Raw genomic sequence first — 10,078 nt, 5'->3', positions numbered from 1 at the left:
CCCAGGCTATTTTCTTCATCTGTAAATTGTGCATGACCATGCATACGTGTGTGTGTGTGTGTGTGTGTGTGTATTGGATTCATTCACTAATTCATCAATATTAGTTGAACACTTACTGTGTACAAGATGTAAGGATATAGTGGTGAGCAATAAAGAACTGTGGTAAACGCTCAAGGAGAAGAGCAAAGTGCTCTAAGACTGATAGTGATGGTGGGGGGTAGTCAGGGAAGGCATTCCTGAGAAGGTGACATCTGAGTCAGGCATAGGGCAAGAGGGACCTCTAGAGGAAACAGTATTTGCAAAGGTCCTGGGGCAGAGAGAGCACAAATGCTCTACAAGGATTGTTTCAGCTCTGCCACCTGAGGGTACTTGACACGCACCTTCCTTCTCATTTGATTCATGCCTCCATTTGATTCATGCCTCTCACAGTAGATGGGATGTCCAGAACTGGCCTTCCTTCCCTCTGTTCTCTGTGGCCCCAAAGATTGGAGAAAACAGGGAGAAAACTGGAAAAGGGAAATTCTATTCCCTCTCCAAGCCTCATCAAGACATTCCTTGTATCTTGGGCCCGCTCTCCCATTTCCTCAATCTCAAAATGACATATGATGTTTGGGATTTTCGTATTTCTTATTTGCTCTCCTCTCCTGGTTTTTTCTCCACGCTTCCTATCAGTGTCTGCTCAGAGGAGAAAAACATGGAATTTTTGGTTTTGTTGTCAAAGTGACTCATTCTCCATGTAGGTGACCCAGATGAAGTATGAGTGTGAGAGAGTGTGTGTGTGTGCACACATGTGTGTGTGAGGCAGTGATAAGAGTGGGTGGTGGTGGTTGCTGTCAGGAGGCTCGAGGTTGGAGAACCCAGGCCTCAACCCTGCTCTGGCTTTGGGACTAATTAGTATGTGGGCAGCAGGAGAAGCGGGGTAAGAAGAGACTGTTCCAACCTCAAAGTCCCCTTGGCCAGACGTGGCTATGCTTTCGCTCAGGACTCTGCTGGGAGAGCAGCAGGTTGTTGTCTTGGGCCAGCTGCTTACAAGGCGCTGCTGCTGGTGCCCTGGAGTCACTGAGGGCAAACTGTTCTAGCAGGCCCCTGACAGCACTCGAGGTCTTGGGGGCTGCTGCCTGGAGCCCTCCTGTGTGCCTTACAAGGCCGAGGGGGCTGAGTGCACCCTGCGGCCAAGCCTCTCGAAGGCTCATGGCTACAGTCAAACAGTCTTCGGGGAGCTCCAGGGGAGGCTGAAGGGTAGGGAGGCATCTCTACTGTCTGCTAGTCTGTGAAAAGAGGATCCGGGTAGTGGAGGGTCCATGGATCTGTGTTCAGGGTTCTCCAGGAGACTGGTCTCAAATGCATGTATGAGAAAGTCGTCCGCATGGTTTCAGGTTGAGGGGCTGAAGGACTTGGCCTCCCCCAGCCTTGGGGGACAGCAGGTGGCCGTCGGAGGGCTATGGTGGGTTCCGGACATGCTGTGTGGAGAGAAGGAGTAACTTCTCCAGGCTGTCTGCATCTGTGATTTATTGGTGTCTGCATTATATTTTAGGTCCTGGCAGGCCCGGCAGCCTAACTTATCACTGGTCTGTTCAACCCTGGTTGGCTCAGCTGAGCCCAGCTTTGCATGCCTCCTCTCATCTGAGCTCCATCCAGGAGCTCAAGGAAACTGACTCAATATGACCCAACAACACAGCTTAGAAACTCAGCACAAGCCCTCTCCCTTCTCAATGAAGGCCTGTTTCATCCTACCTTACTCTGGACAATCCACCCCAACCACCAAAGTTAACTGAGCTCACCTATCTCACATTATTCAGCTAGGTGCTTGACTCAGTTCAGCATAAGAGCAAATGACATTTTCAACTTCTTTTTTTTTTGCTAGGTGTTCATTGTGGCTCGGTCTTTCTCTAGTTGGGGCACATGGACTCAGTTGCCCCATGGCATGTGGGATCTTCATTCCCTGATCAGGGATTGAACCCATGTCTTCTGCATTGAAAGGCAGATTCTTAACCCCTGGACCACCAGGGAAGTCCCTCAGCTTTTAAAAGACTTTTTATTTTATATTGGAGTCTAGCCAATTAACAATGTTTTGATAGTTTCAGGGGCACAGCAGAGTGACTCAGCATGTCAACATGCTGCAACATGTATCCATTCTCCCCCAAAGACACTTTCAACTTAGCTAGCTCCTTCTCCCCTCAGCTCAACCTAGCTTATATCAATACAACCCAACCTAATGCAGCCCGACAAAACTGAGTTTACCCTGGTGCAGGTTTATCCAGCCCAGTCCAAGCCAGCTGGGCCAAGACTAGCTGTGCACTGACCCATTATCCCAACCCGGTCTAAAACGACTTGGTCCAACTTGAATCAACCCAGTCTGACTCAAGTTCAACTAAAGTTTCCTTGCCTAGATTTGAGCTGATTGATCTCAACCCTTTAGCAACTCCTTCAGTAACTCAGACTATGAACTCCAAGGGCAGAGATTTTGTATTTTTTAGTCATCCAGGTATCCCAAAGAAGCAATATAGATACACAGTAGATGCTTGATAAATCTTTGTAAAATGAATTGTTGAATGAACCTTTTCTGGCCCAACTTAAATTGACTCCATTTAATTCCACTTTTAGCCTTAGTTTGAACTAGATTCTATAACCTCTTATATCAAACATCCAACTTATAAAAATTTCGTGTATTTATTCAATTATGTACTGGGAAGGGTTCCAGTGCTCTGAGTATCACGGTGACAAGGCTGTCAAAGTCTTTCCTTGAGTTTACATTAGCAGAGATGACAAGAATAAAATAAAAATATATAAACACATACATATGTGTGTGTGTGTGTTGTAATGCCACATAGTGAAAAGTGCAGTGAGGATGAACACAGCTGAGTAAAGGGGTAGAGGATGATGGGGGTGGAGCAGTGGTCTTCATGTGATGAAGAAATATGGTGGTCATAGAAAGCCTCTCTCAGATGATATTTGATCAGGGACCTGAACAAAAGAGCAAGCCCTTTGGTTATCTGGGGCATTTTCCAGGAATGGGATATAGCAAGTGCAAAGGCCCCGAGGCAGAAATGAACTAGGTTTTTCAAGAGACAGGAAGGCCAGGGCAACTAGAGCAGTGTGAGATCCAAGAGACTTCTATCCTGCTGGTCTCTTCGCTTCAAGTGTTGCGACTGACTTGTATGTGGCTGCATTCCCTGCTTCTGGCAAATGCTGACACAGAGAAGCCACTTAGAAAAACGTTTTTGATTGAATGGATTCAACTGAGCATAATGCCAATTGATTTAACCCTAATTAGTATATTTAACTCAAGGCACTTTATTTCAGTTGGACTCTGACAAGGCTTTTTTGGACCTTGGCAACCTTTGGAAAAGTGGGCTGCAATTCTAGGATTTGAAGAGTGAAAGAGTCTCTTTATTTTCCTAAGCCTCAATGAACTCGTCTATTAAAGAGGAACAGTAACATCTGCCTTGCCTCTTTTGTGGGTGTTTTGAGGATTAGTGAGATTGTGGGTGTGAAGGTGCTTTGCAGACAATCAAGCGCTCAGGTGACCTTCCTGACCTTGGAGGTATGTGAGTAAGGGGAGGGAGGGCGGACGTGTCATCTCTCTGGTCCCTTCTCTTTATAACATTCCACAAATCTCTTTTTCTATGACAGTATCTAAGACCCAGATTTGAGCAAATCCCTTCACAGTTTAAAACCCTCCCAGGGAACTTCCTAGTGGTCCAGTGCTTAAGAATCCACCTGCCAATGCAGGGGACATGGGTGCGATCCCTGGTCTGGAACGATCCCACATACGTTGGGGCAACTAAGGCTGTATGCCACAACTACTGAGCCCGTGCTCTAGGGCCCTTGAGCCACTACTTCTGAAGCCCTCGCACCTGGAGTCCTGGGCTCTGCAACAAGAGAAGTCACCGCAATGAGAAGCCTGCGAGCCACTACAAATAGAGAAAGCCAGTGATCAGCAGCAAAGAACCAACACAGCCAAAAATAAACAAAGGCAACAATAATAACAACAAAAATCTCTCCTAGGGATGCCTGTGAATGTGAGATGAAGTTCAAAGTCCTCACCATGGACCCACCACCTACCACAGCCTCCCCTGACCTGCCAGGCCTCTGCCTGAACACTTGCTCTCCTGTGTGTCCTTCCCCAGGCCTCTCTTCTTTCTCTGGGTCTCTGTACCTGTGGCTTTCTCTGCCTAACTCCAATTCCTTCCTGCCTTTTCTTTTTCTATTTAAATCTCAGGTAGGCAGAACAAGTTTAATTTGATGACCTTTCTCCACGTGGTAAAGCATCATTCTCATATATCCTGTTTTCCTACCCCTTCATCCCCAATTCCTCCTCCCATTTCACTCTTCCCAATAGGTCCCCACTCTAATGTATTTGGTGTATGAGCTGGGAAATGCACATTTCTTGAAAAAAAATGCATGGTGTTGTTTTCTTTGTGTATGTTTTTAATTTGTATAAATGGTATTTTGCTTTTGAGCACCTTCTGTTTCTTATTTTTGTGCTCTTAACGATGTTTCTAAGATCTATCCCTATCACTGTATGCCCCCCTGGAGTCTAGTTCCTTGCGTCTAACTGCCTACACACTGTATGCTTTCACTGCATTTTTCTTGCCTGCTGCCCTGTCACTCCTTGCTCCTCGGCACCACTAACAGTGCTCTCATGAACATCCTCGTACCTTCGTGCTCACGGACAGGGCGTGCGCTTATTTGTGGTGAATACCCAGGAGGAGCACTGCTGGGTGGGAGTGGAGGTGGGCGCTCAGACCTGGATTTAATTTCCCCGAGTCTTGCCCAATAGTACCCCGCAGTGCCCAGGGGTCAGTTTTCCCTAAGTCTTTGCCAGAATTTGGTATTATTCAACTTTCACACTTAGCATCTGATGGGTGTACAGTGGCGCCTCACTTGATTTGCATGCTTCTGACTAGGGTGAGGCTGGGTGTCGCTCCCACACCTGTCGCCTTTGGCTTTCCCCCTCCTTTTTACCTGCGCTGAGTCCTGCTGGCCCTCCTGGTGCTCCCTTGGGAAGCCTTCCCTGACTGCGCCCCCTCACTGCATTTCCTGTCTCTCCTTTGTTTCCTTAACCCGCTGTGCTGTCCTATCCAAGTACTAACCAGGCCCGACCCTGCTTTGCTTCACAGATCAGATGAGATTGGGCACATTCAGGGTAGTATGGCCGTAGGCGCCCCCGTGCTCTCCATTGCAATAAAACTTGTCCTCATCTGTGGTAATTGTTTCTGTCACCAGACTGTGGGGTCCTTGAGGGTCCCCTCCAGGTCTCACTCATCTTGTCTCTGGTGCTTGGTACAGGCCTGTCTGATGACAGTGCCAGGGAATGTTTGATGACTGACTGAGTGATGGAGAGAATCAAGGTGGTGGTTTTGAAAGGGTGAGAGGTCATGCTGGCAGGGGGCAGCGTGTGCCAGGCAGAAGGGCTGGGAGGCTTATAACTGGAAAGACACGGGAGAAGCTGAGGAGACTGCAAAACTAGATCAGAGTTCATAGACTGAGCCACAGGCTCAAGATCCTTCCAGAAAGTACCCCCACACTTAGGGGGCTTTCGTTTGCCTCTTGTTGGAGGGGCACTCCTGGGGTGGTCAGCCTGAGTGTGGGGCCATGGCTGGGAGCAGAGAGAGAGCAGAGAGAGTCTCCCACACTTGGTAGTTACTCCTTTGCTCACCATCCTGACTCATTATCAGCCTCCACCTAATGTAATCCTGGTTCTCTTGTGCCCCTGCTGAGGTTAGTTCAAGATGCATCTTCTTACTACTTTTTAACCTTTGTCTTGTGGCCACAGCTGCCGAGGGGGCTGCTGGCAGGGCTGTGGGCTTTGGCCAGCCTCGCATCAGAAGCCCCTGCAGTGACGTGCAGCTGCAGTCGTGGCTGTTCCAGCTGAAGGATTCTCTCCGCGGAGCCCACTGCCCTGTCCTGTGGCTGAGGTAATTCCCCACCAGAGCCTGCTCCCTTCTCCTCAGTGCCCTTCTTTTCTTTCCACATGGTTTGGCAGAGGCTGAAAGGCAGAAGATTATAAGCATGCAGTTCAGCCCCGCAAACCAGCGTGAAACCCCATGGTTGTCTTTTTCCACCCTCTGCCTCTACTTAGTTTTTCCTTTCTCTGAGGAACTGGGTTCCCAACATCTCCTTCCCCAGGATCAATCAGTTGGCAGGGTGTTGTGGGAAATAAATTTGCATTCAATCATGCCCATGGCAACCATCATAAGCAGGGCCCACGTTCCTGTCCTGGAGCCCAGACTCCTTTCTGTTTTAAAAGACTTGGGGTTTACAAAACTAAGTGGACTAGAACATAACTTTTAATAGCACATTTGAACAGAATTTAATGAGGTTTTAAGACAGAACTATAAAGTGGTTTTTCTGCAAGGACTATTATTAATCATAAGAATAATCATAGCAGTCTATTTCATTTGCCCAGCATGTTCCAGTATTCAAGACATTTTCACATTAGTCATCCCATCTGACACTCTTAACTCTCCTGGGAGGGCTGATATTATCTCCTTGTAGCTTAGAACTGTGTTTCTCAAATGTGAATGTGCACAGGGATCAACCAGGGATTTGTTTAACTATAGCCCCTAATTCGATAGGCCTAGGGTTGGCCCGAGATTTGGCATTTCTAACAAGATCCCATGTGATGCCCCTGCTGTAGAGCCATGGACCACCCTTGATTGTTGAGAACGAGTGACTCAAAGTTTGTATAGATAAATGGTGTGAGAGCCAGAATCAATCGTCTTCTTTTTTCCTTCAACAAATACCAGCAAGTGCTTACTATGTGCTAGATGTGGTTCTAGGTGCAGGAATGAGTGACATTTAAAATACCTGACAAGGGAAACTTCCCTGGTGGTCCAGTGGTTAACAATCTGCCTTGCAATGCAGGGGACACAGGTTCAATCCCTGGTCAGGGAATCAAGATCCCACATGCCAATGGGCAACGTAAGGCTGCAGGCTGCAATAACTGAGCCCGTGCTCTGCAACTAAGACACAATGCAGCCAAAATTAAATAAATATTTTAAATACCTGACCATGATATTTGAGCATTGGTCACAAGCACTGACCAGTCAGATCATCAGGTCACTGGCTATGTCACTGGGCATTGACCCTTCAGTGACGGATGGTGGCAGGTCCAGAGGATCTCAGAGGAGAGTGTGAGTGGCCAAGGGAGCTCAGGGGGCGGGCATTTGGGGGGGCGCTGACAGAAGCCTGTCAATATTCAGTACCAGTTACATAAGAGCCTTGGGCAATTATACAGAGAAGCATCAGGCAGAGCTTCTGGCCTTGCTGAGCACCCAGCGCACTGGAAGAGCAGACATGGCTCCATGAGGCTTGTAGAGCATTGTGTTTGTAAACTCCTTGAGCACAGACCACTGCATTCATCTGTCCCCTTCACTGTTATATCCCCAGTCCTTGGGCAGTGGATGTCCTGGTACATAGTGGACACCCTGTAAATATATATATTTTCTGGGAATGAAGACTGAATAGGACACAGTGGGTGCAGACAAGGGAGCGGTCAGTTCTACTTGGGGTGCACTGAGGTGGGGAGGAGCTATCAAGGAAGGCTTCCCAGAGGAGGTGATATTGGAGCCATCATAAAAATCAGTGGGTATTTGCCAAGGCAGATGGTGAAGGGGAGCAGGCAGGTTTGGATCAGGGGCTCCTGCTTAACCTCACAGCTACCTTAGTGCAGGGAGCTGGCGTGTCTGTCCTGCAATCAGGATGCTGGAGCACTCACCAGAAAGTCCCCTCCTCCAGGGTGTCTGGACATTTGGATGTGGTACCAGGGTTCCCCCAGCTCCCTAGGAAGTCGTCTTTTCACAAGGTGAAGGGGCTCCTCCTGGAGGACGATTCAGGCCTGCTTGAGCATACTGTGTTCAGAGTAGGCCCAGTCGGTGGAAGGGACCTCCCCTGTGCCGGATGCTGGGGCCTCAGGGATGAATCAGGTGGCCTTTCATGAACTCCCAGCAAGTCTTCCCTAGTTTAGCCCCAGGCTGGTTGACTTTCCTGGCTGAAAATGCTGGCCACCGAGTGCTCCCCACCTCTATACTCTGATCCCACGGCCTCGGGCCACAGCTCTTGCCACCTTCTCTCACTCTCTGTTCTACCTTTACATGTTTAATATTATTTAAATAATAATATAATAATAACTTAACATATTAAAGAATAATTTAATACATTAAAGAATTTAATAAATTTCTTGGTATGGGAATCAGAGCAGACAACATAAGCCCCATTTCCTGGATGTGGAAACTAAGACTAAAGCTTTTTGTGTATGTGTGTAGCAGAGTTTTATTAAAGTGAAAAAGGGACAGAGAAAGTGTCTGACATAGACATCGGAAGGGGACGGAGACGGCCCCTGATGAAATGTTTGACCAGTAATTCTTCCATAAGGGAGAATTAGACTTGAATTCTGTATTTTCATCCTGGGTCCAATGACTTGCCTAAGCGGCAGCGTTTTAATCAATCAATCAACAGACACTTCTTGACGGTGGGGGTAGTCAAGGACTACTTTCCTGAGAAGATGAGTTCTGAATAAAGACTTCAAGGAGATGATGGAGCCAGCTCTGCAGATATCTGGAGGAAGGACGTTCCAGGCAGAGAAACAACACAGGCCCAGAGGTGGAAGCGCGGGAGTCCCTGCTTCCCTTTCGATGTGAGTCTGGTCTTCTCAACCCCACAGGGACAGGATTCTTTGTTCATCTGCTCTCTCCATCTTCCCCTGGGGCTCCCAGCATGTGGCTTTAATAAGCCAAGGCACCTGGGAGCCGCTGCAGCTGCTGGCTGGGTGGTAAGAAGCCAAGAGAGGCTGCGCGAGCCCGCGCGGCTGGGGTGCCCACTCTGCCGCTGCCCTCTGATGTGTCTCTTGAGCAGCAGCGGTGGTATTGAAAGGTTGATCTCCCCATTAGAAGGGATTTGTCAGTACGAGCTGGGGGCTTAGCAGACTAAGCCGTGGGTCTGAAGGCTCAGACAGGTCCAGGGCCTGGAAGAGCTGACTCAGGCCTGGCTCCCCGGGGGACCAGAGAAGGCCAGCAGCTGAGACAGCCCAGGTCAGAGTCAGAAAGAATGACTTGGTGTCTCCAGTGGCACTACCAAAGCCACCGTCATCCCGATATTCTTCCTGGGATTCAGGAGAAGCCCGATGCTGTACCCGGCATGCAGAGCTGAGCAGAGTCTCTGGGCTCAGCTGGGTACTGTGCGGCTCACTTTGCTCTCTTCCCCAGGGACAGTGCCTCCTTATCCACGGCTTTGGATACACCTGTGCTACAGTAATTCCCTGACTTCCTTAGGCTGCATTCCTGACGTGCGGCAGTCTACCTGACGTCCCCACCAGGATGCCCATAAACCTCTCTGCCTGAATGCGACCGAAACTAGACCCCCAATCTTCTCCCAGATCTGCCTGTCAATCAGGCTACCTTTTGCTGTCCCACGCACTTCATGGTGTATCAACTCACCTATGTAATTTCAACAGTCTCAAGAGTAAGGTCCTCTTGTGCCGAGTCGCTTCAGTCGTGTCCGACTCTTTGCGACCCCTTGGACTGTAGTCCGCCAGGCTCTTCTGTCTGTGGGATTCTCTAGGCAAGAATGCTGGATTGAGTTGCCATGCCCGTCTCCAGGGGATCTTACAGACTTAGGGATCAAACCCACGTCTCTTATGTCTCCTGTAATGGCAGGCGTGTTCTTTACCACTAGTGCCACCACAGCCCCATTTTACAGATGAGAGAACTGAGGTAGGGGGAGATTACATAACTCTTGTGCTAAACTGCTTTGCTAAGTCAGTTTTACATCCGGAATCCACTTGGAAGCTTCACGTCCCTCCATCTCCCCTGCCATGACCCCATCCAGTTCAAATTATTCTAGTAGTTTGCTAACTGGCCTTCATTTGCCTTCGCCCTGAGTGATTGTCAAGAAAATACAGAGAGCTTCCCTGGTGGCTCAGTGATAGAGAATCTGCCTGCCAATGCTGGAGACATGGGTTTGACCTCCGTTCTGGGAAGATCCCACAATCCTTGGAGCCACTAAGCCTGTGCACCACAACTATTGAGCCTGTGCTCTAGAGGCAGAGAGCCACGACTACTGAAGCCCTTGTGCC

This window comes from Cervus elaphus, chromosome 20 (genome assembly GCF_910594005.1).
Source record: "Cervus elaphus chromosome 20, mCerEla1.1, whole genome shotgun sequence".
NCBI classification, from domain to species: Eukaryota; Metazoa; Chordata; class Mammalia; order Artiodactyla; family Cervidae; genus Cervus; species Cervus elaphus.
This window is presented reverse-complemented; position numbering follows the sequence as displayed.